The sequence below is a fragment of the Nomascus leucogenys genome, chromosome 4, assembly GCF_006542625.1.
Source record: "Nomascus leucogenys isolate Asia chromosome 4, Asia_NLE_v1, whole genome shotgun sequence".
Classification (NCBI taxonomy): Eukaryota; Metazoa; Chordata; class Mammalia; order Primates; family Hylobatidae; genus Nomascus; species Nomascus leucogenys.
The window spans coordinates 19740909-19764224 of record NC_044384.1 but is presented as its reverse complement, the minus strand read 5'-3'; the positions used below and the strand labels follow the sequence as shown (position 1 = coordinate 19764224).

General features: G+C 39.3%; 1 pseudogene; it reads left to right on the top strand.

Moving 5' to 3' along the window:
* The first annotated feature begins 360 nt into the window (after positions 1–360).
* LOC100597540 lies at positions 361–20217 on the top strand (annotated as a pseudogene).
* The last annotated feature ends 3099 nt before the right edge of the window (positions 20218–23316 follow it).

Genomic DNA, 23316 nt, shown 5'->3' with positions numbered 1-23316 from the left:
CCTGATTACTCAGACATGATAAATCATAAAGTCACCTATTTCTTCTAAAGAGATTTGGAGAAGTGTTAAAGTGATCAACATCCAAGCAGTGCAACACGAGCTGCTGGATTTGCTAATGATCACTCTAAATAGGTTTCTTGTAAGCGTTGGCAATGAACATGAGAACTCACTTTATTCATTTTCTCTGATTACAGAGAAGATGAAATTTCACATAAGTGCACTGTAAGAAGCTGCCCATGTTTCTCCTGTATTCAGATAGTTTCCACGATTCCATTCTCATTCTTAGAGAATCAGTCCTTCCCTCGGTAGATGAAGATAGTTTCTGTTTAGCAGAGGACTGGGCCCATCTTTCCTTAAGGGATGACAATCTTTGTGCCATTGCCACTGGTGAAGGCTTCTAGGACTCTCCATGGATGGAATAAGCCATTGCAGAAGGAAGGTCACCTCCTCAGAGAATGGCCTTTGAGGAAGATCCATGGGGAAGAGGAAAAAGGTAAGAAAATGCATATCTACTAATAACCTTCAGTAAAACCAACAGGGTAAACTACAAATCAATTTGAAAGCAATATGTTAAAGACTAAATGTTCCAAATCAAATTGGTGCTCAGTTTGTGCACGTAAAAAACTTGTGTGCTAAAGCAGGGAACAGATTTCTAAATATTACCTGCCAATGCCAACGTGTACTTGAATTTTTACTCAGTAAATGTTCATTATTGTCAAACGTATCCCCAGGATCCTTTTAATTTTTAGAAATACAAAAATGAATAAGTCATGGTCTTTGCTAAGATGAGAACACAAATTAGTAAAAGATATTTTAGTAATTTCTTTCTCTCTTTTTTTTTTTTTTTTTTGAGACAGAGTCTCACTCTGTCACCAGGCTGGAGTGCAGTGGTGCACTCTCAGCTCACTGCAATCTCGGCCTCCTGGGTTCAACTGATTCTCCTGCCTCAGCCTCCTGAGTAGCTGGGACTGTAGGCACGCACCACCACGCTCAGCTAAATTTTTGTATTTTTGGTAGAGATGCTGGTCAGGATGGTCTTGATCTCTTGACATCGTGATCTACCTGCCTGGGCCTCCCAGAGTGCTGGGATTACAGACGTGAACCACCATGCTCAGCAGTAATTGTTAAAAAAGTGTGGTTTTGGAAATGTGCCAATGTAGAGCAAACACAGATTATATATATGAATTAGATCTAGGGCTTTTAGTGCCCTTATAGTGAAACATTAAGACAAATTTCTCTCTTTTTATCTCTGTACAAACTAATAGTAATTTGTTAATCTATAATACTCTGATATCAACTGTGTAACAAGATGAGCTCATCTTTATCGATGAAAACATGATGTAGTTTTCCATTTTGGTGGTAGCTGACAAAAATGGCTAATCTTTAAAGGGTTTATTATGACTCACTGATTTGAGCTGGGTGTATACCAATGAGAACTTGACTAAATATTAAGGTAGTTTGAAAAGAAACTTGCTGAAAGACTTAACATCTTTTGCAATAACTGGTTTACACTCGGTATCTCTACTTTATGCTATAATGAATATCATACCTGAATCTCCTTTGTAAATATTTACTTGTTCGAGTAAAAGAGAAATAGAAAAAAATTACTTGGCCAGGTGCGGTAGCTCATGCCAGTAATCCCAGCACTTGGAAGGCCAAGACAGGTGAATCACTTGAGGTCAGGAGTTCAAGACCAGCCTGACCAATGTGATGAAACCCCATCTCTACTAAAAATACAAAAATCAGCTGGGTGTGGTGGCACGTGCCTGTAATCCCAGCTACTTGGGAGGCTGAAGCAGGATAACTGCTTGAACCCAGGAGACAGAGTTTGCAGTGAGTCAAGATCGTGTGCCACTACATTCTAACCTGGGCAAGAGATCCAGACTCTGTCTCAAAAAAAAAAAAAAAAATGGCTGGGTGCAGTGGCTCATGCTTGTAATCCCAGCACTTGGGGAGTCCGAGGCAGGTGGATCACCTGAGGTCAGGAGTTCGAGACCAGCCTGGCCAACATGGTGAAACTCTGTCTCTACTAAAAATACAAAAATTAGCCAGGCGTGGTGACATGTGCCTGTAGTCCTAGCTACTCGGGAGGCTGAGGCAGGAAAATCGCTTGAACTTGGGAGGCAGAGGTTGCAGAGAGCTGAGATTGTGCCATTGAACTTCAGCCTGGGCAGCAAGAGTGAAACCCCATCTCAAAAAAAAAAAAAAAAAAAGACAAAGAAAAAAATTACTCATTCTTTTACTAAGAATAAGGAAGTTTATGAACCTAAATCATTTGGTGGCACCAACAATGACAGACTTCAACTTTTGACGTCAATCTTGAATGTTCAGGTTGGGCTGAGGTGCTGCAGAGACACCATAGGAGCACCAAACCCCCTACTTAACAAACTCAGGGTGGTATTTGCATGATGAGTTTAGTATTCCACTCTTCAGATGGAGAAATAGAGCCACAGAGAAGTGTAAGCAATCATGAATGTTTTGGATTGAAGACAAGCTCAGAGAAATGATTAAAATTCTTGAGAATTAACATCCTGTTATGGCCCCTAGTTCTGGTTTCCCCTAAATTAGGTCATAGGACATCATTTTGGCCAGAAGAAAAATTTGATTCTTTAGTTTTAAAGCTTAACCCCTACCTCCAAAATGCACAGAAGTCAGATTCTACAACATCAAAATACCATGTGTCAAAGGAAAAACATGTTTAAAAAAATTTTTCCATAAAATAATTTAATATATTATTATATATTAATTATACATATAATTATATATAATAAATATATATATAATATATAAAAAATATAAATATATTTATATATATAAATTTTATATATATAAATATATATATAAAAATATATAATAATATTATATATAAATTATATATAATAATATATTAATAATATAATAATAATTATAAATTAATATTATAATATAATAATTAATTATAAATTAATATAATATAATATAATATATTAATAATATATTATATATTATATAAAATAATATATTAAATAAAATAATTTAATATATTATTAAATTATTGAATTTAAGGTGCAGTAGAATAACTAGCTGTAGAGCTAAAACATGTAGTATTTAAAAGTAAAATTTAATTTTTATTAGTTAATATTCCAGCCAAAAAGGCTCTTAATAGTAATTTACAGTATATCATAAAAGACTGTATCAAGTGTCAAACTGGAATAGTCACTTATTAGAGTCTAAGGAAAACAAAAGAACTTTGATTACTCAGATTGAATCGTGGGATAAAATATTAGCAGCCAGGTCACCTTGATCTCAAGTTATATGAACAGTAGACTAAAGCGATTTATATTTACTTCCCTTTTCCTCCCCCTGCCTTTTAGTGTTCAAGACAGACTTGTTTCCAGAGGCTAAATAGAGCTGATGTGTCCAGGGAGTTTTAGACAAGCTAAAGGGGAATTGTGAGCCATGAAAAAATCAGACAGAGGGCCACTTGCCATTCTCATCTCATTTTAATCATGTTATTGTTCCAAGGATTAATACCAAATTTTCAAGACTGTTATTCGCCTATTTTTAAAACTATTTTTCAGCTTCTATGCATAGCTCCGGCATCATGCATAGATAAAAACTTACCTATGCAATCCTGCTGAATGAGACCTTCCTGGAGACACACATTCCTTCCTCTTTTGTGTTACTATTAAGGCCAATGTGGACAAATTTCCAAAGTGTTCTACAACTGTCTTTTCAGACTGTACTCAAATAGGTCAGAAAGACAAAATTCTTTAATGATGACACTCGTTCCCTGCTTTGATGACAGGAAGTACAGATGTCAAGCAAATAACCACATCTGAACTGTAAGCCTACATTTCATTTAGTGTTTTGAGAAACATAGCATATGCGATTCGGAGTAAAGGCATTTATTATGACACTTAGTCATAGAGAACTTACCTTGGCAATTTCTGCTGTCTAAAGAAGTGCATTCAGTTTTTAACCCATGGAATTCTGATAGCCCGATTTTGCCTATACTGAAATTACTTTTGCACTTCTTAGGGGTTTGAATGTAACCTCCTACATAAATTTTTTGGTGTCCAGAGATACCATGCCATGGAAAGAGAAACAGATCTATTCTTTTTTAATTTTTGAATTTTTAAATATATTTTGTAATTTTTGTGGATACATAGTAGATGTATATATTTACGGGATACATGCGATGTTTTGATACAGGCATGCAATGTGAAATAGCACATCATGGAGAATGGGGTAATCATCCCTCTCTCAAGCATTTATGATTTGAGTTATAAACAAGCCAATTACATGAAGTTATTTTGTTTATTATCATCATTATTATTATTATTTGAGACAGGGTCTCACTCTGTTGTCCAAGCTGGAGTGCCGTGGCACAATCAAGGCTCACTGCAGCGGTGACCACCCTGGGCTCAGGTGATCCTCCCACCTCAGCCTCCTGAGTAGCTGGGACTACAGGTGCATGCCACCATGCCTCCCTATTTCTTTTGTATTTTTTGTAGAGACAAGATTTTGCATCCATGCAGCATGGATGTTGAAATTTTGGCATTTCAGAGACATTTAAATGGCTTATGGGATCACAGGGCAGAATCTTTTATCCCAAATTTTTACATATTCAAGTTGTGTTTTTCTATTCAAATATTTAATTTTTAAAATATTGAAATATTTAAAAAATAGAGAAAAGGATTGCATTCATTTACTTCATAAATATCTATTGAGAGTTTACTACATGGCAGCAACTGATCTCTGTGTTTGGGATATATCAGAGAACCATGTAGACAAAAATCCCTGGATTTCTGGAAAATATAATGTAGCAGGGTAGGCAGGTGATAAAGAACAATTGCAGAGATAGTCTTGACTAGATGCAGGCCACGTTACCTAGTGCTCAAGCACTGGGAATTGGATGTAGATGGTCCCATACACTAATGGGCAGGAAGGCAGAATATGTGGGTATAGATGCTAGTGGGCGGTGGATGTGGTGGGGGAGGCTCAGGACCCTCTGATGGCATCATTGCTCTCTGGGAAGTAAGAAGCAAGGTCGTAAGCAGAAAGCAAAGATAGCAGAGGAAGTGGTGGATATTTGAGGAAAGAAGCTGAAGGTGTGAAAAATTTATTTATTTAGTATAGAAAATGACATAACAGATACTTATAAACAACCCTAAGTTTAAACAGATAACATTTTGCCATATTTTGTTCAGATTTTCTTTTTTAAATAGTTACAGAGATACAGTAACTCTCTGTTGGTCATTTACCTTTCCATCTTCTCAAAGAAAACCACTGTCTCAAAACTGGTGTATTTGGTACTTATGCCTGATGTTCAAATTAGGACTGTTTAAGTTGGATTTGAATCTGCTTATTTCTCTGAGAAACTGAATTCAATATGCTCCCCCCCCACCCAGTGCCTTTTATTGCTTTGCTTTTTAAAATTGTGGCAAAATAGACATAACATAATATTTGTAATTTTATTTTTATTTATTTTTTATTGTAAATTGAATATTCTTAATTGTATATATTTATGGGGGACAAAGTGATGTTATAACTCATGAATACAATGTGGAATAATTAAATGAAGCTAGTTAATGTATCCATCATCTCAACAACTTAACTTTTTTTTGTGGTGAGAGCATTTGAAATTTACTCTTAGCAATTTTGAAATGTGCAATACTCTATTATTAACCGTATTCACCACACTGTGCAATAGAACTAAAAAAAAAAAAAAATCCCACACCATGTTTCTCTTCTGAGATTTTGTACCCTTTGACCATCATCTCCCAACCCACTTCACCTTCAGCCTCTGTAGCCACCATTCCACTCTCTGCTTCTATGGGTTCAATTGTTTTAGATTCCACATGTAAGCAAGAATATATGGCATTTGTTTTTCTGTGCCTGGCTTATTTCACTTAGCATAATGTTCTCCAGTTCCATCCATGTTGTTATCAATGACAGAATTTCCTTCTTTATTAAGGCTGAATAATAGTTCATTGTGCGTATACATCACATTTTAAAATCCATTTATCTGTTGATTCATGGACATTTCAGTTGATTCCATATCTTGGTTATTGTGAACACAGCTTCAGTGAACTTGGGCGTGCAGACATCTCTTGGACAAACTGATTATAACTCTTTTGGGCAAATATCCAGAAGTTGGATTGCTGGATCAATATTTGTCATTTTAACCATTTGTAAGTACAATTCAGTGGCCTTATGTACGTTCATAATCTGTGTAACTATCACCACCGTCTGTATCCAGGACATTTTAGTTATCCCTAACGTAAACTCTGTATCCACTAAACAATAACTCTTCTTTCCCCACCCTCCCCTAAGCCCTGGATAGTCTCTATTTTGCTTTCTGTCTCTATAAATTTGCTTGTCATAGGTGCATCATGTAAATGGAATCATGAAATATTTGTCCTTGTCCTGGCTTATTTCACTTAGCATAATTTTTTCAAGGTTCATCCATGTTGTAGTATATGTCAAAATTTCATTTATTTTTATGGGTGAATAATATTTATAACAGGCTTTTAGTATCATAAAAACTTACTACAACCATCATAGTCTAGTACAGGGGTGCTAAGGACTGCAAAATCTTACTGATGGCTTCTATCTTCCTTGTCAGTATTTCCTATTGTCTTTAGTGCAAAATTATTCTTCATAAATCCTTTTTGGGCTGTTTCACTGACATCACCTCAAAGCCATACTGAATGTCATATGGTAAGGCAGGATCTTGTTCACTAGCAAGCTATGAAGACCTTGGAAGGCTGCCAGGCTCCCAGCTCTGAGGCCCTGCTTGCTGCAAATTATCTCTGTGGGGCCGAGCAGGGCAGGTGCGGAGGAAAAGGGCAACTGTAGATCAACAGCAGCTGCTGCTTGCTGACCGGAAATAGGGCCGGTCGAGAAGAAACATCTTGGGTAATGGTTTCCATAGTTTCCCTCCTTGGGAGGAAATAAATGACAGTCACAAAAAGAGAGACCATGAATTACGGGAATTGTACTTTGCATAGCTTTGCATTCCGCAGCTTAAAAACATGACTTTTTGAAGTTTGAATGACTTAGATTTGGCAATCCTAAAGGTTAAAGCCATTTGGTCATTTTTATCTGAAATATCATGTTTTAAAAGAGATACTATCTCATTTCTCAAATATTGTTTCTCAAAAGAACTAGTGCCTGAAAAATGTTTTCTAAAATTCTTACAATGAGCAGTATTTCTTTTTTTTTCTTTTTTTTTTTTGAGAAGGAGTTTCTCTCTGTTGCCCAGGCTGGAGCGCAGTGGTGCAATCTCAGCTCACTGCAACCTCTGCCTCCCGGGTTCAAGTGATTCTCCTGCCTCAGCCTCCTGAGTAGCTGGGATTACAGGCATGCGCCACCACGCCGGTGAATTTTGTGTTTTTAGTACAGACGAGGTTTCACTATGTTGGCCGGGCTGGTCTCAAACTCCTGACCTCAAGTGATCCACCCGCCTCAGCCTCCCAAAGTGCTGGGATTACAGGCGTGAGCCACTGGGCCCGGCTGAGCAGTATTTTTTTTTTTTAATGAGAATGTGTTAATTTAAAAACTCACTTTTGTTCTTGTTGTTAAAATTTAAAGTTTCTTATACTTTCTATATCAGTGTCTGTCCTAATTTTTCTGCAGTGTATTACTAATACCAACAATAGTAGGAAATATTTTTTGAAGGCTTAGTATATGCCAGTGTCCAAAGTAGGCATTTTATATAATCCTTACTTAATATTTGTAATTATATGATAAAGTAGAAGTTATAATATTCATTATTCTCATCTTTGAAATGAGGAAACTGAGGCTTAGCATAGGTGACAAAATACATAGCAAAACCATGAGTCAAGGCAAGCTTGGCCAAATGTCAGTGACCTTCTTCTTAGTCACCGTATGCATCAGGTTATCAGATGAGGTTCAAGAATGAAGAGTGCCTTGAAACTATCTGATTAAGCGCCCCCCCCCCCCCCCGCCTTTTCAAATATGGACAGTGAGGCCCGGCATGGCCTCAGCCCTCTTCCACACTTGTTGAATGGGTTAGTTGCAGGGTGGGAGCCAGGAGGGGTCTCCCAACACCAGAAGACCCTTGTGCTTTCATACAAGAGTGCTTGTATTTTCTTGTAACTGCTTTATATCCGATGGTTTCAAAAAGAAAACTCTTGTAAATACTAAAACACAAAACAATATGTTGAAGAAGAGTGATTTGGGAGGTGGTATCTTCATGACTTTTCTACAAAGTGAAAAATGGGCTTGTTAGTGTCTGCTCACTTCACAACCACATTCAGTGAGAAGAGATTTTTTTCTTCATTAATTACATTCTCTATATCCTATAGCATTTGTACACTATGCATTTTCAGAAATGGCTAGAAATTCCTTTGAAACAAAACTAAAAGGTAAAATTAAAAATACATATTTCTGCTAAATATGGCCTTCATAAAAGATTCATAAGCGTTGTTTATTTTTGATGCTGCTTCCCTCTATCTCTGTACACCAAGGTAACTTTGCATAACCTCGTATAACACTTCTACTGCCTTGTCTTGTCATGTCTGAAGCCCAGCTCTTTAACTGTGAGAATATTTCCTGTTTGCCTCTTTTCTAGCTTAGCCCCATCTGGCTATTGCCTCTGCTTGGAAGGTTTGAGGAAAATTCTGACTATTTTTATATTTCACTTCTATCACTTCTAAATGCATCTTCTTGTAAATACATCTTCTAAATATTTTGGAAGCCATCTCTGGTTTTCTTAAATTTTCTCTTATGCTAATTTTGTTTGGTTCTTCTTTATCTGATAATAACAATAGATTCTTTTTATTTTAAATTGTTCAGTTCAGTAGTTTACAATTTAAAGTTGTACAATCCAGTAGTTTTAGTAGATTACAGAGTTGTGACCACTGTCCCTGCTATCGAATTCCAGCACATTTTCATCACCCAGAAAGAAACCTCATACCAGTTACTGGTTACTCTCAAGTCCTCTCTTCCCCTGTCCCCTGGCAACTGCAAATCTACTTTCTGTATCTACAGATTTGCCTATCCTAGGCATTCTGTATAAATGTCATCATATAGTATGTAGCCTTCTGTGACTAGCTTCTTTCACTTAGCATCAGGTTTCTCAGGTTCCTTCATTTCGTGATATGACTTTATTTTATGACCGAATAGTATTCCATTGTATGGATATACCACATTTGTTTATTCATTCTTCAGTTGATGGACAGTTGGGCCTGGTTTCTTTGTTAATTAACTCTCCTGTCTCCTTGATTTCCTCACTCCAATGCATAATCTGCTACATGTCCAGAATTATCTTCTCAAAGAGTTGTGATCACAGCACCCTGTATACGAAAACCTGTGAAGGTTCCCCAGTGGCTCACCATCAGAATGAAGCCTTGTTCCCATCCCCCCACTTTAGTCTCATTGTCTATTCTTTCCAGATGCCCCATGTGGATGAACTCTTATGCCACTCACCTTCCTTGCTTGGGGCCTCTGCCCTGACTAGAATACCCTCTGCTCTCTGCAAGTGGCGAATTCCTCTGGCCTTCCCTGGGAAGCCTTTCCCAAGGCCTGCTGGGAGAAAGCATGATGCCTCAGCACTTTCTACATTGCCCTTAATGGAAATATTTACAATTCTGTATGGTATTTACCCTTTAATTGTCACTCTATAAAGAGTGTGAGCCCTTTGAGGAAAATGCATGCTTCTTATTTATCTTCTATCTCTCCATGACTTTTCTGTGACCAACTCAAAGCAGTTGTATAATCAGTGATGATTTAATTAATGTGCATACCTGTGCTTCACCTTGACTTTGAAATGTTTATGGAACCGTTTAATGTTCCTGGCACTCAGTTTCTTTACTGGGAAAATGAAGCCAGCTACTTTGAGCCAGGTGCTCGCGTGGCCCCAGAACAGAAAGCAGAAGTGCGTTACCTCATACTGTGCCTGCTGCCCCACCTTCCAGATGATAACATGTTTTTGCATACTTTATCTTCTTTTGATTGCACATTGTCTGTGTATCTGGCAACTATTGTTGCCCTCAGTTGAAAACAATTTGAAAGCGAGACTTTTGCCTGTTTGAGGTCACACAGGTAGAATAAAATCTGTCCCATTTAAGCCACATTCCTAAGGAAGGAAGAGATCCGAAAGGAAAGAACATAAACTCTGCACTGGATAATTTAGCTCCTGGGGGGAAATGGTGGTTTTGCATAGGTTGTGTTTCCGCAAAGGAGGAACTCTTTTCTCCCCAAGTTCTTTTTCTTTTCAGTGTACGTGCATGTTGATATAAACATTCTGTGAGAAAGACAATGCAATAGGCCTAGATTGTCATTTTTTTATTTTTATTTTTTGAGACAGTCTCCCTCTGTTTCCCAGGCTGGAGTGCAGTGGCACGATCTCAGCTCACTGCAACCTCTGCCTCTCAGGTTCAAGCCATTCTCCTGCCTCAGCCTCCCGAGTAGCTGGGATTACAGTCGTGTGCCACCAGGCCTGGCTGATTTTTGTATTTTTTTGTAGAGACTGTTTCATCATGTTGGCCAGGCTGGCCTCAAACTCCTGACCTCAAGTGATCTGCCCACCTCGGCCTCCCAAAGTGCTGGGATTACAGGCATGAGCCACCCAGCCCGGCAGGATCTGAATTTTCAATTCTTTTACTGTTCTTGCTCCAGAGTGATCGACCCCAAACCTGTGAGCAGAGAGAGGATACAACAACCAGCTTAGGGCTTCTGGGCTTACAAGAATCAGGGAGCACAGGGAGTCCAAGTCAGGATTGGAGACATCATTTTCAGGGCCCAGGGCAAAATAAAATGTGAGATTCCTTGTTCAGAAAGTCTTAAGAATCTCAAAATCATGACAGTAGAGCATTAAATCAAGTAAGGGACTCTTCTAATATGGACATAGAGATTCCTTCTTGTACAGGTCACATGCCCATGAAGCTGGCTCTGGTCAGAATTGTCTAGTCATCCTTTGGTATCTGTGGGAAAATGATTCCAGGACCCCTCCCCTGGTATTGAAATTTGAAGATGTTCAAGTACCTGATATAAAATGGCATAGTATTTGCATATAACTTAAACACATCCTGATGTATACTTTAAGTCACGTCTAGATTACTTATAATACCCCATACAATGTAAAAAACCATGTAAATAGTTGTTATACTCTATTGTTTAGGAAATAACAACAAGGAAAAAAGTCTGTACATATTGATACAGATGCAACCATCCATTTTTTTTACAAAAATATTTTTGATCTTCAATTGGTTAAATCCATGGTTGCAGAACCTACAGATACAGAGCAAATACACTTTGTTCTCAGAGTCATGGAGAAAACACCACCAACATCAACATTAAGGAATACAGACCAAGACGATTTCTCTTAAAATTCTTTTTTTTCCCCTAGAATCTAGCTTATATAATAATTGTACTTTCTATATTCCAGGCACAGTTATAAGTGTTTTACAAATTCTGACTCATGTTTTTCTTCTTGAGAACACTATGAGGTAGATGCTACTATTATAATATCCATTTTACAGTTGAGGAAACTGAGGCATGGGAATTCATGTAAATTACTCCAAAATCTACAGAACTTAGCCAGTCTGGCTGAGAGGCTGTGCTTTTAATCACTACATACACTGCCTCTCTGAAATAAAAATAAGACATATTTACCTTCGTATATGACTCTGTTCCCGACATATTTTTGGAAGATGACAGTTTTGAAGAGTATCTTCTTTTTTAATCCTCAAAGAGAGAGGATTTAATTAATTACAGGTATCTGTAGAGAACTCCATGAATCCTTCAGGTTCCTGCAACCCAACCCATCCATGTATGATCCTATATGTACTGTTACATCATCTTGCTTTTTAGCTCTCTGATTCAGTCACGACTATTCAAAAACATATCTGAGAAAGAATAAAGGTACAAAAATACATCCCTAAAGGAACATCAATAACTATTACTATCCCCTTCCCTCCCCAGTAACAAAGTAGCTTTCAAGAAAAGCTGATAAGACCTTGAGCAAATAAACACACAGCACTTAAGGTATCTCCTGAGAATACCTCTATACTCACTGCCGAGGGAAACAACTAGCATTTTTGAATTTGAAGAAAAGGTTAAATTGGATCTTGCACTATAAAAGAGAGTAAACTACAAAATGAATCTTAGCATTTTATTCAAAGTGTTAAAATAAATACAAAGTTATGGTATGTATGTAATAACTTTATATAGAAGCTTCATATATTCATTCCCATTTACCTTTCATGAGATGTTTGATAAATGTATTGTTTCTTTTTCTTTTTTGAGACAGTGTCTCACTGTGTTGCCCAGGGTAGATTGCAGTGGCACAATCACAGCTCACTGAAGCTTCAAACTCCTGGGCTCAAGTGATCCTCCTACCTCAGCCTCCTGAGTAGCTGGGACCACAGGTGCATGCCACTGAACCCAGCTAATTAAAAAAATTTTTTGTAGATATGGTGGTCTCACCATGTTGCCCAGGCTGGTCTTGAACTCCTGGGCTCAAAGAATCCTCCCACCTTTGCCTCTCAAAGCGTTGGGATTGCAGGTGTGAGCCACCACACCTGGCCTGTTTCCATATTTTATTTGCCTCTCTGTGCACTTTAGCTTCTGGAATGGAAATTAGGATTGTGGATTTTAACCTCACTGATGAAGACAGCATTTTTTTTTCAAAGAATCTGAACTGATCCAAACGAAATGATACAAATAGATGGAAGAATATAAAAAAAACCCCTTACTACACAAAGAGAATTCTTGTTTCCCTAAAAAGTGTTTACTTCAAAGCTATTTCTTAAAAAATGCTGAAAGGAGGCTGAGCGCGGTGGCTCATGCCTGTAATCCCAGCACTGTGGGAGACCGAGGCAGGCGGATCACGAGGTCAGGAGATAGAGACCATCCTGGCTAACGTGGTGAAACCCTGTCTCTACTAAAAATACAAAACATTAGCCGAACGTGGTGGTGGGCGCCTGTAGTCCCAGCTACTCCGGAGGCTGGGGCAGCAGAATGGCGGAAACCCGGGAGGCGGAGCTTGCAGCGAGCCGAGATTGTGCCACTGCACTCCAGCCTGGGCGACAGTAGTCTTACGCAGACTCCGTCTCAAAAAAAAAAAAAAAAAAAAAAAAGTGCTGAAAGGGTATGGGCGCAGCGGCTCATGCCTGTAATCCCAGCACTTTGGGAGGCCGAGGTGGGAGGATCACTTGAGGTCAGGAGTTTGAGACAAGCCTTGTCAACATGGTGAAGCCCCCGTCTCTACTAAAAATACAAAAATTAGCTGGGCGCGGTAGCGCATGCTTGTAGTCGCAGCTACTCGGGAGGCTGAGGCAGGAGAATCGCTTGAACCCAGGAGGTGGAGGTTGCAGTGAGCCAAGATCGTGCCACTGCACTCCAACCTGGCGACAGAGTGAGACTCCGTCTCAAAAAAAAAAAAGTCTCTGACCCTCTTGTGTTTGGGAACCTTATTTGAACAACTTACTGAGTGTAATGGGGTCATGATGGATTTTCCTAGACATTGCTTAGCGCTTCACGGACCTTGCTCCGTGATGTTTTGTCAGGAAACGCTGCTCCCGTTGGCATGCTTTCTCTCTTCCCGCGGTCGCCGGTGGGCTTCGGGGTTGTGCTGGTTATTCGCTTGCTCTCAGGTACATTTTTCTCCCTTCTCTTCCCTTCTCAGCCATGCAGCTCTCTTGCCCTCTTCTTTCCATGAAAGTTCTGCTAATATAAGACTAGAAGAGAAGATGCCAGGAAAAGCCTGGGTTTCTCTCTCTCTCAGCTGGAATCTTGGGAAGTGGATTTGTCTTTTCCTCAGAGCATCTCCCTCTACGCTGTCCCTCTTTCCCCCTCCTTTTCTCTCCTTGGTTTTACCCTGCTCCAGCTTCAAATCCCCTCCTTTTGACATAAACTATGCTGCCTTCCATTTTCTGACTAGACCCTAACTAATTCAGGGGTGATTAGGAGATGTGCTAACCTACACCAAAATTGTCTCTGTTCCTTTCCTTCTGGCCATCACGTTTTTGAGATTATAGAACAGGGATGTGTACCTTTCACTGTTCTGATGTTTGTGGACAAATATTTTGGCTCTTTAAAAACTTCGGTGAAACATCAGAGAAAATTTCATCTGCTATTGTCTCTTGCAATTCCATTGTCAGTGTTTTATTTTACTTTATTTTAAATTGTAAATCAAACTTTATTTTTAATTGTAAATTGTCAACTTATAATTATATAAATTTATGGGGTACAAAGTGATGTTATAATTTATAAATATGAAATGAAATAATCGCTCTTAGCAATTTTGAAAGGTACAACACTCTAATATAAATATATTCACCATGCTTGGCAATAGAACTAAAAAAAACCTATATTCTTCTGTGAAGTTGAGATTCTGTACCCTTTGACTATCATTTCCCCATACCTTCATCCGTCTCTTCTTACCCCTACTCCACGTCTCTCAGCAAGTGCCAGGCTCTTATTTATAAAATACTCTCATCAGAACTGCATTTTTGCAAATTATCTTTTTTCTAATAACAAGTGTATAAAGAGAGAAACCTACCCACGCACTGACCAACTTCTAACTAGAATAATCCATCCCGATTTCTTACAGCTTCATGGGTTTCAGACACATAGGCCAAAGTCTGCTTCATCTTGAACTCATTCTATTTCTTTCCTTGGCTTGTCACACTCCTTGCAGGAAAGTCAAATGACTCTTAGGAGCAATAGCTATTTATTTATTTATTGTTTGTTAATTGGAAAAGGTAAAAAGAAAAAAAGAAAAAATAATGTAATAAGCATTAGCATCCATAAGAACATATTAAACTCATAAAATTAAGAAACATTTCTAATAAAGTTGAAGTTCCCTTGATCTTCTCTCTGATCCTGTTCCCTTTATTTCTTCCCATAGGTCCACACAATGATAATTGGGCATTTTATTATGTCTGTTCATGCTTTAAATTTTGCTACAAACATATTTTTAATATATAGCATATAAATATTGCTTGCATGTGTTCACAAGTTTACAAAAGTGGTGTGTTTCGCCAAGATCCAGATCGATCTAATCTCTGGGAATAAGAAAGAATAAAATTTCCTGAAATTACAAGCTCTGTTTTAGAAACTGTTCCCTTGAGCAAATTTTAATCTCTAGAGTAATCGGAGTGGCAAATCTTCACTGCAGACAAGAATTCTTGAGCCTCTTTTTGCCTTAGTGACTTTATGAGGTTCTCTTAGAAAATGACACCAGCTGGGGACTGTCTCTTACCCGAGGTCTGTAAACTTGAGAAAAACTTGCTTTCAGAACATTTCCAACAATAGATTTCTTTCTGAGAAGCTGCTTTTTTTTCTGCATCTATTAAAATCCTCAGGTGGTCACTATAGTGAATAAATACATATTTGCTATATTTTAAATCCCTGGATACAAGATGCCATTGTAGTCACAGTTTTATCTGTCCCAATATAGATTTTTCATGTTAGTGACAAAAATTTCAGAAAAAACATTAAAAATGTGAGTTAGTCATAGTATTTATAAATCCATCTTTTTTTTCAGCATGGAAAATTTTAATGATGTTTCAGAAATACACGTGGGAATTATAAATTCTTAAAAGGTATATAGTTCTATACTCTTACAGTACCATGAGAAACAGCTGAGTACCTTCATACTTTAATTAGAATGAAATGTCTCCTCACCTTAGGGTGATTTTAATGAAAGCTGGTATGTTAATGAATCTAGCCATCTAGAGGCCACCTATGACTAAAATACTCAATTACGTTGTGTTAGATTTTAGAGTAAGAATTTTATTTCTTTGAAAGTTTAATGAATGCATTCAGTTTAATATTTATGGATAATTGGATTGATTGACAATGTCTACTAGTAAAGTGATTAGCCATCCTGGTTTTCCTGGTACTGAGGGGCCTCCCAGGACGTGAGACTGTTTTAAAACCATTCCTGGGCGAGCTGGGATGAATTGGCCACCCTACCTACGTAGGTACAATGTGCTGTCTAGGCATGCAGGAGACAGCACTAACTAAGATAATCAAGTCACTGTTCTCATCTAGTGCATGGAGAAAAACAGATGATATATAAACAATCATGTGTAACATCAGATAGCTATAGGCTATGCGGGGGACTAAAACAGGTTAATGTAATAGAAAGTAGCTGGGTAGCTATTTTAGGTAGAATGTTTGAAAATGGGGAGGTGACATTTAAGCTGAGATGAATGGCATATAAGTGCTGGTCATATAAAGACAGGAAGAACATTCTGGTCAGAGAGAAAAGTTAGAACACAGCTTTTCGGTCAGGAATCAGCTTGGTGTGTTCAAGGAGCCCAGAGGGGTCAATATGCCTAGAGTAGTGTGGGTTTATTAGTGGCCTAGGGCTGCTGTAACAAATGACCCCAAACTGGGTGGCTTAGCTCAACAGGGATTTATTGTTTCACAGTTCTGGAGACCAGAGGCTGAAATCAGGGTGTCAGCAGGGCTACAGTCCCTCTTAGCTACCAAAAGCTAGGAAGGGCAAGAAAGGATCCTCTATGGGAGGATTGTAGATGCATTGCTCCAATCTCTGCCTTCATTGTCACCTGACATTCTTCCTGTGTCTCTTTTCTTTGAGACACTGTCTCCCTCTGTCACCCAGGCTGGAGTGCAGTGGCATGAATATGGGTCACTGTAGTCTTGACCTCCTGGGTTCAAGCCATCCTCCTGCCTCAGCCTCCTGAGTAGGTGGGACCACAGATGTGCACCACCATGCCCTGCTAATTTTTTTTTTTTTTAGAGATGGAGTCTTGCCATGTTCCCCAGACAGGACTCGAGCTCCTGGGCTCAAGTGAACCTCCTGCCTTGGCCTCTGAAAGTGCTGGAATTACGGGCATGAGCCACCATGCCCTACCAATGTCTCTGTCTTTACATGGCCTTTTCTTCTAATAAGGACACCAGTCATTGGATTTAGGGCCTTCTGTAATGATATCATCTTAACTTGATTACATCTGCAAAGACCCTATTTCTAAATAAGATCACATTCACAGGTATGAGAGTAGGCTGTGTTAGAGATTCAACATATCTTTTTGCGGGACACAATTCTCTTCACTACAGTGGGCAAAGCCAGAAGTGGCACAAAAGACAGAGATGGAGGCAGGGCCCAGATCATGCAGGTTTTGCAAGGCAAAGTGAGGACTAAAACTCCTGATGGATTTTAAGGAGCAGAGAGATGTGATACCACAGCCAGTTAAAAGTAAGATGACTGCTGTGGAGAGATGGACCACAGGAGGGTAAGGGTGGAGAGAAAGAGACAGGTTAGGAGAGGGTTGGCATGGCCTGGGTGATGATAGCGGTGGTGAAGAGGTAGTGAATTGAACAGAGTTGGGATATGATTTAAAGACAGAACTGCTAGGCTTTCTACAATATCCCATTCCTAGACCCCATGCCTCATGGGGTAAGAAAAGATAGCTGCTTCTCTAGAGGGCTGTGGGGAAGGAGGAAGAGATGTTTTTATGGAATAAGCACGTTTCAGATAGGGCATGCAAGAGGAGAGGAGAAGGTTTAGAGAAGAGTTTGAGGATAAAGCGAGTTTCCTGATGATACACTGTACATTCCATAGAACGCACCAGCAGGGTTTTGGAGGGTGGAGACGAAGGGAAATTGGTCATATTAGAGCACGTGCCTGCTAGTTTGGTTGATGGTGGCTGACAGGCAGAGTTCCGGCTGCTGCTGATGACTGAGGTGAAGTGATTGTAAGCATGCTTTCTTAAAGATGCATCGTAAGCTGTTTTTTTCCCCATAAATGGAAGTGTTAGAGAAACACCTTTAGAAGCAAATGTTGAGAATATGTTAGTTCAACATGTTTATTTCTGCATTGGTTTGTATGAAACAGGTTTACACATACAGCTTTAAAAGGCAAATATAAGTATGCTTTCTTAGTAATTCATTATAAGCTGAAGGATTAGTATAATGATCTCATAGCGGAAGACATCCAGTTTAGTATGTCTCATATGGGAGCCACTGGACAATTGCTCTGTCTTGCAGTTTCCAGGGGCAGAGTGGGCAGGTGAGAGCCAAGGCCTTCTACAGACTCCTTCTTTAGGAGGTTGGGAGTAATAGGCTCCCGGTCAGCTGGTAGAGAGCTGGCATTATCTGGAGCAGGAGGTTAGGCATTGCCTTATTTCCTGGTGACACACTTAAGCATAGACTATTATTCACAAAGCCTCTTCTGTTGCAGGGAGCCTCTTCTGCTCATGTGTCAAGTGGTCATGGTGCTAAGGTTTAGTTGCTCTAGACATGTCTACGGTTTAGAACTCATGCACCAAAGATGAATATTCCGTGCTCCGGGACGAGCTGCTGTTCCTGGGCGGCCAGGCCAGCTCCGCCTATGCGCTCAGCCTCTTCTCGGCCTCGGGAGGGTGGGGGCGCGCGGGCCAGTTGCACCCCAAGGGCCGGGAGCTGGACCCTGCCGCGCCGCCCTAGGGCCAGCTGCTCCGGGAGGTGCGTGTGCTCAGGGTCCCCTTCGTCCCTCGCGCCCGGGTGGATGCGTGGCTGGTGCACAGCGTGGCTGCCAGGAGCGTGGACAAGGCCCACGGGCTGCTTGGCGCAGCCGCCGCCGTGTCCACCGTAGGAGCCGGCGCCAGTGTGGACCAGGCTGTGCGGGGGGGCGGCGGGGACCCCCGAGCGGCTCGGAGTGGTCCCTTGGACGCCGGAGAAGAGGAGAAGGCACCCGCGGAACCGATGGCTCAGTTGCCGGACGCTGGCGGATGTGCGAGCGAGGAGAACGAGGTACTAAGAGAAAAGCACGAAGCTGTGGATCATAGTTCCCAGCGTGAGGAAAATGAAGAAAGGGCGTCAGCCCAGAAGGAGAACTCACTTCAGCAGAATAATGATGATGAAAACAAAATAGCAGAGAAACCTGACTGGCAGAAAAGACCACTGAATCTAGAAATGAGAGACATCTGAATGGGACAGATACTTCCATCTCTCTGGAAGACTTATTCCAGTTGCTTTCATCACAGCCTGAAAATTCACTGGAGGGCATCTCTTTGGGAGATATTCCTCTTCCAGGCAGTATCAGTGATGGCATGAATTCTTCAGCACATTCTCATGTAAACTTCAGCCAGGCTATAAGTCAGGATGTGAATCTTCATGAGGCCATCTTGTATTGTCTCAACAATACATTTAGAAGAGATGCAATAGCAAGGACTTCACAGTCACAAGAACCATTTCTGCAGTTAAATTCTTATACCACCAATCCTGAGCAAACCCTTCCTGGAACTAATTTGACAGGATTTCTTTCACCGGTTGACAATCATATGAGGAATCTAACAAGCCAAGACCTACTGTATGACCTTTACGTAAATATATTTGATGAGATAAACAATGTCATTGGCCACAGAAGACAACTTTGATCCAATCGATGTTTCTCAGCTTTTTGATGAACCAGATTCTGATTCTGGCCTTTCTTTAGATTCAAGTCACAATAGTACCTCTGTCATCAAGTCTAATTCCTCTCACTCTGTGTGTGATGAAGGTGCTATAGGTTATTGTACTGACCATGAATCTGGTTCCCATCATGACTTAGAAGGTGCTGTAGGCGGCTACTACCCAGAACCCAGTAAGCTTTGTTGCTTGGATCAGAGTGATTCTGGTTTCCATGGGGATCTTACATTTCAACACATATTTCATAACCACACTTACCACTTACAGCCAGGTGCACCAGAATCTACTTCTGAACCTTTTTTGTGGCCTGGGAAGTCACAGAAGATAAGGAGTAGGTACCTTGAAGACACAAATAGAAACTTGAGCCGTGATGAACGGCGTGCTAAAGCTTCGCATATCCCTTTTTCTGTAGATGAAATTGTCGGCATGCCTGTTGATTCTTTCAATAGCATGTTAAGCAGGTATTATCTGACAGACCTACAAGTCTCACTTGCCCGTGATATCAGGCGAAGAGGGAAAAATAAAGTTGCTGTGCAGAACTGTTGTAAACGCAAATTGGACATAATTTTGAATCTAGAAGATGATGTACGTAACTTGCAAGCAAAGAAGCAAACTCTTAAGAGAGAGCGAGCACAATGTAACAGAGCTATTAACATAATGAAACAGAAACTGCATGACCTTTATCATGATATTTTTAGTAGATTAAGAGATGACCAAGGTAGGCCAGTCAATCCAAACCACTGTGCTCTTCAGTGTACCCATGATGGAGGTATCTTGATAGTACCCGAAGAACTGGAGGCCTCAGGCCACAAAAAGGAAACCCAAAAGGGAAAGAGAAAGTGAGAAGAAACTGAAGATGGACTCTATTATGTGAAGTAGTAATGTTCAGAAACTGATTATTTGGATCAGGATCAGAAACCATTGAAACTGTTACAAGAATTATATCTTTAAGTACTGCTACTTGAATAACTCAGTTAAGGCTCTGTTTGGAAGCTTACATGGACAAATATTTAGGACTTCAAGATCACACTTGTGGGAAATCTGGGGGAGCCACAACTTTTCATGAAATGCATTGTATACAAGATTCATAGTTATGTCCAAAGAATAGGTTAACATGAAAACCCAGTAAGACTTTCCATCTTGGCAGCCATCCTTTTTAAGAGTAAGTCGGTTACTTCAAAAAGAGCAAACACTGGGGATCAAATTATTTTAAGAGGTATTTCAGTTTTAAATGCAAAATAGCCTTATTTTCATTTAGTTCGTTAGCAGTATAGTGAGCTTTTCAAACACTATTTTAATCTTTATATTTAACTTATAAATTTTACTTTTTATGGAAATAAATTTTGTATTTGTATTAAAAATTAACTTTTCCTTTTTATACAGAAATCTCAACCAAATTTACCTTACTTTCCTTCCAAAATATCCACTTTCAGGAATATAGGTGAATAACAAATAGGGCAGCATAGCAAATTGCTCAGACTCAAGCCGAATTGAGGTCAACATAGTATGCCAAAATAAGGCAAATCCACCCCCCTACCCCAATACTTAACACACAGAATACTATGTGATACAGAATGCATTGAAAACCTACAGTCACTGGTAGTTTAAGCCACAGGGCTTCCTCATGTAACCAGAGACAGAATGGACTACTTGCATAAATATAACTCCGTGTGTGTGTATTAAATCCATAAAATCTCTGGCAGTAAAGCCAGCCTGAAGGGATGGCCTCATCATCTTAGAATACTGAGATCTCACCAGAACATTGTAAGCCATATAAACAAACAGTAGGGGAAGAGTCAGTAACAGTGAAAACATCTAAAAGATTTAAGTGTTTAAAACGGGCAAAAGCGATGAGGGGAAAAAAACAGGTGAATTTGAAAATAAACCAGGGTAAGGTAAATTCTAGAAATAATGGCATTTGAAATGAAAACCTCACTTAAGTTCACTGGAACAGTAAACAGGAGATTGTTGAGTTTTCTGAAGGCAGCAATGACCTCACCTAGATGACTGTCAAGTTTGGGGAACATCAAGATTTTAATGTGTACTATAATGGTTAATATATCCAAATTTTCAAAATGAAATTTCTCAGATGTTATTTCTGCCATAGGAGTTACAGTGTAGAGTAGCACATAAATATCTTGGGCTAGAGAAATGCAGTTTATATATACCGTTGGATTTTTATAATAAAGTTTTTTTCCCAAAAAAAAAAAAAAGAAAATTCCATCTGTTAGTAAAATAATTGAATACTCTCAGTGTCTTTAAACAATACCCGCTAGTTAGAAAACTTCTATGTTGATTTTTATTTATTATTATTTCGTATCTGATAAAACACCACATAATACGAAGATATAAAATGAAAATAGCTGGGTGTGATGGCATGCATCTGTAGTCCTAACTACTTGGGAGGCTGAGGTTTGAGGATTGCTTGAGTCCAGGAGTTCTAGGCTGTTGTGTGCTATGCCGATTGGGTGTCTGCACTAAGTTTGGCATCAATACGGTGACCTTCCGGGAGTGAGGCACCACCAGGTTACCTAAGGAGGGGTGAACCAGCCCAGAAACTGAGCGGATCAAAACTCCAGTGCTGATCAATACTGGGATTGCGCCTGTGAATAGTCTCTGCACTCCAGCCTGGGCAACATACAGAGACCCTGTCTCTTAAGATAAATATATAAGTAAATAAAAAGAAAGATCATTTCACAATTCTAAGCTTATGTGAATGCATATATCGTTTTTTTCCTATGCAAATTAATAGTCTTATATTTAGACTTCCATGTCAGGCTAGGATCATGAAAACTCAGTAATAAATCACCTCTGTGATGAAAGGGGAAGAAGCAGGAGGAAAAAAAGAGTAAATGCTCATTTCTCTCTTGTTTATTATTTTTCAGTTCAAACAGGTTAGAGAGGCCGGGAAGCCAACCAGACCTAGTTGATATGTCATATATCACATTCCAGTTCATGTGCATATTTTTGTCTGGTTCTGTGCAGAGAAGGGAAGACAACAGAGAAAGGAAGAAAACAGCTGGCCTTTCTTCTCCAGTCCCCATTTCTGAGCTGGCCTTAGGGTTGAGGATAAGAGTGAGAATCAGTAGCACCTCCTTTAGGAGTGAACACCGAAAGACCAAAACAGAACTTTTCTTTTTCAGTCACTCCAGAATTAATGCACATAAATCCCTCCCTCCCCAAAAGCATTAAGAAGATTAAGTACTTGGGCTTTTCATTAGTTGCTTTCTTCTGTTTGGAATCAGTGTGAACAAGTATAGTGTAAACAAGAAGCTGTCTTTGGACAAAATTCATTTTCCTTTATTTTAGACAAAATTCATTTTGTTTTATTTTAAACAAAACATTTTGGCTAGTCTATTTTATAATGTACAAAGTATAAAAGTGATTCTTTTTGGTGTACTGATCTATAGATTTTGACAAATGTAAAGAGTTGTAACAACTACCACGATCAAGATACTGAACCATTCCATCACCCCATCAGCCCCCAAAATTCTGTCATGCTGACCCTTTATTCAGTCTTTTAAAGTAAATTATATTTTTATTTATTCTTAGGCAATTGATCTATATCAATTGGGTGAAACTGAAGAAAAAATTAACATTTTTAGAAAGATTAACCCCTCTCTATAACATGAGTATAAGAAGTTCTTTTCACTATGGGCCCACGATAATGGATTTCCATAGTGTAGTGCTTCTCATGTTTGCCTCACAGTATGGGCTCCCCATCAAGTCTATCAGCCCCCTCCAGTGTGATCACAGATTGCTTTCTGGGTCTAGCAGGATTAGGGTTGCTCTTTGATTTAAGTCGTTGCTTACATCCATAGGACTTCAATTCTCTTTATGTTTCTTCCACTCTTCCTCATAAAGTGGTTATTGATTTCTTCACTATGTTTACTGCTCTTTAAGTGTGCTAAAGCAACTCTTAAAACATGGTGCCCAGAATTA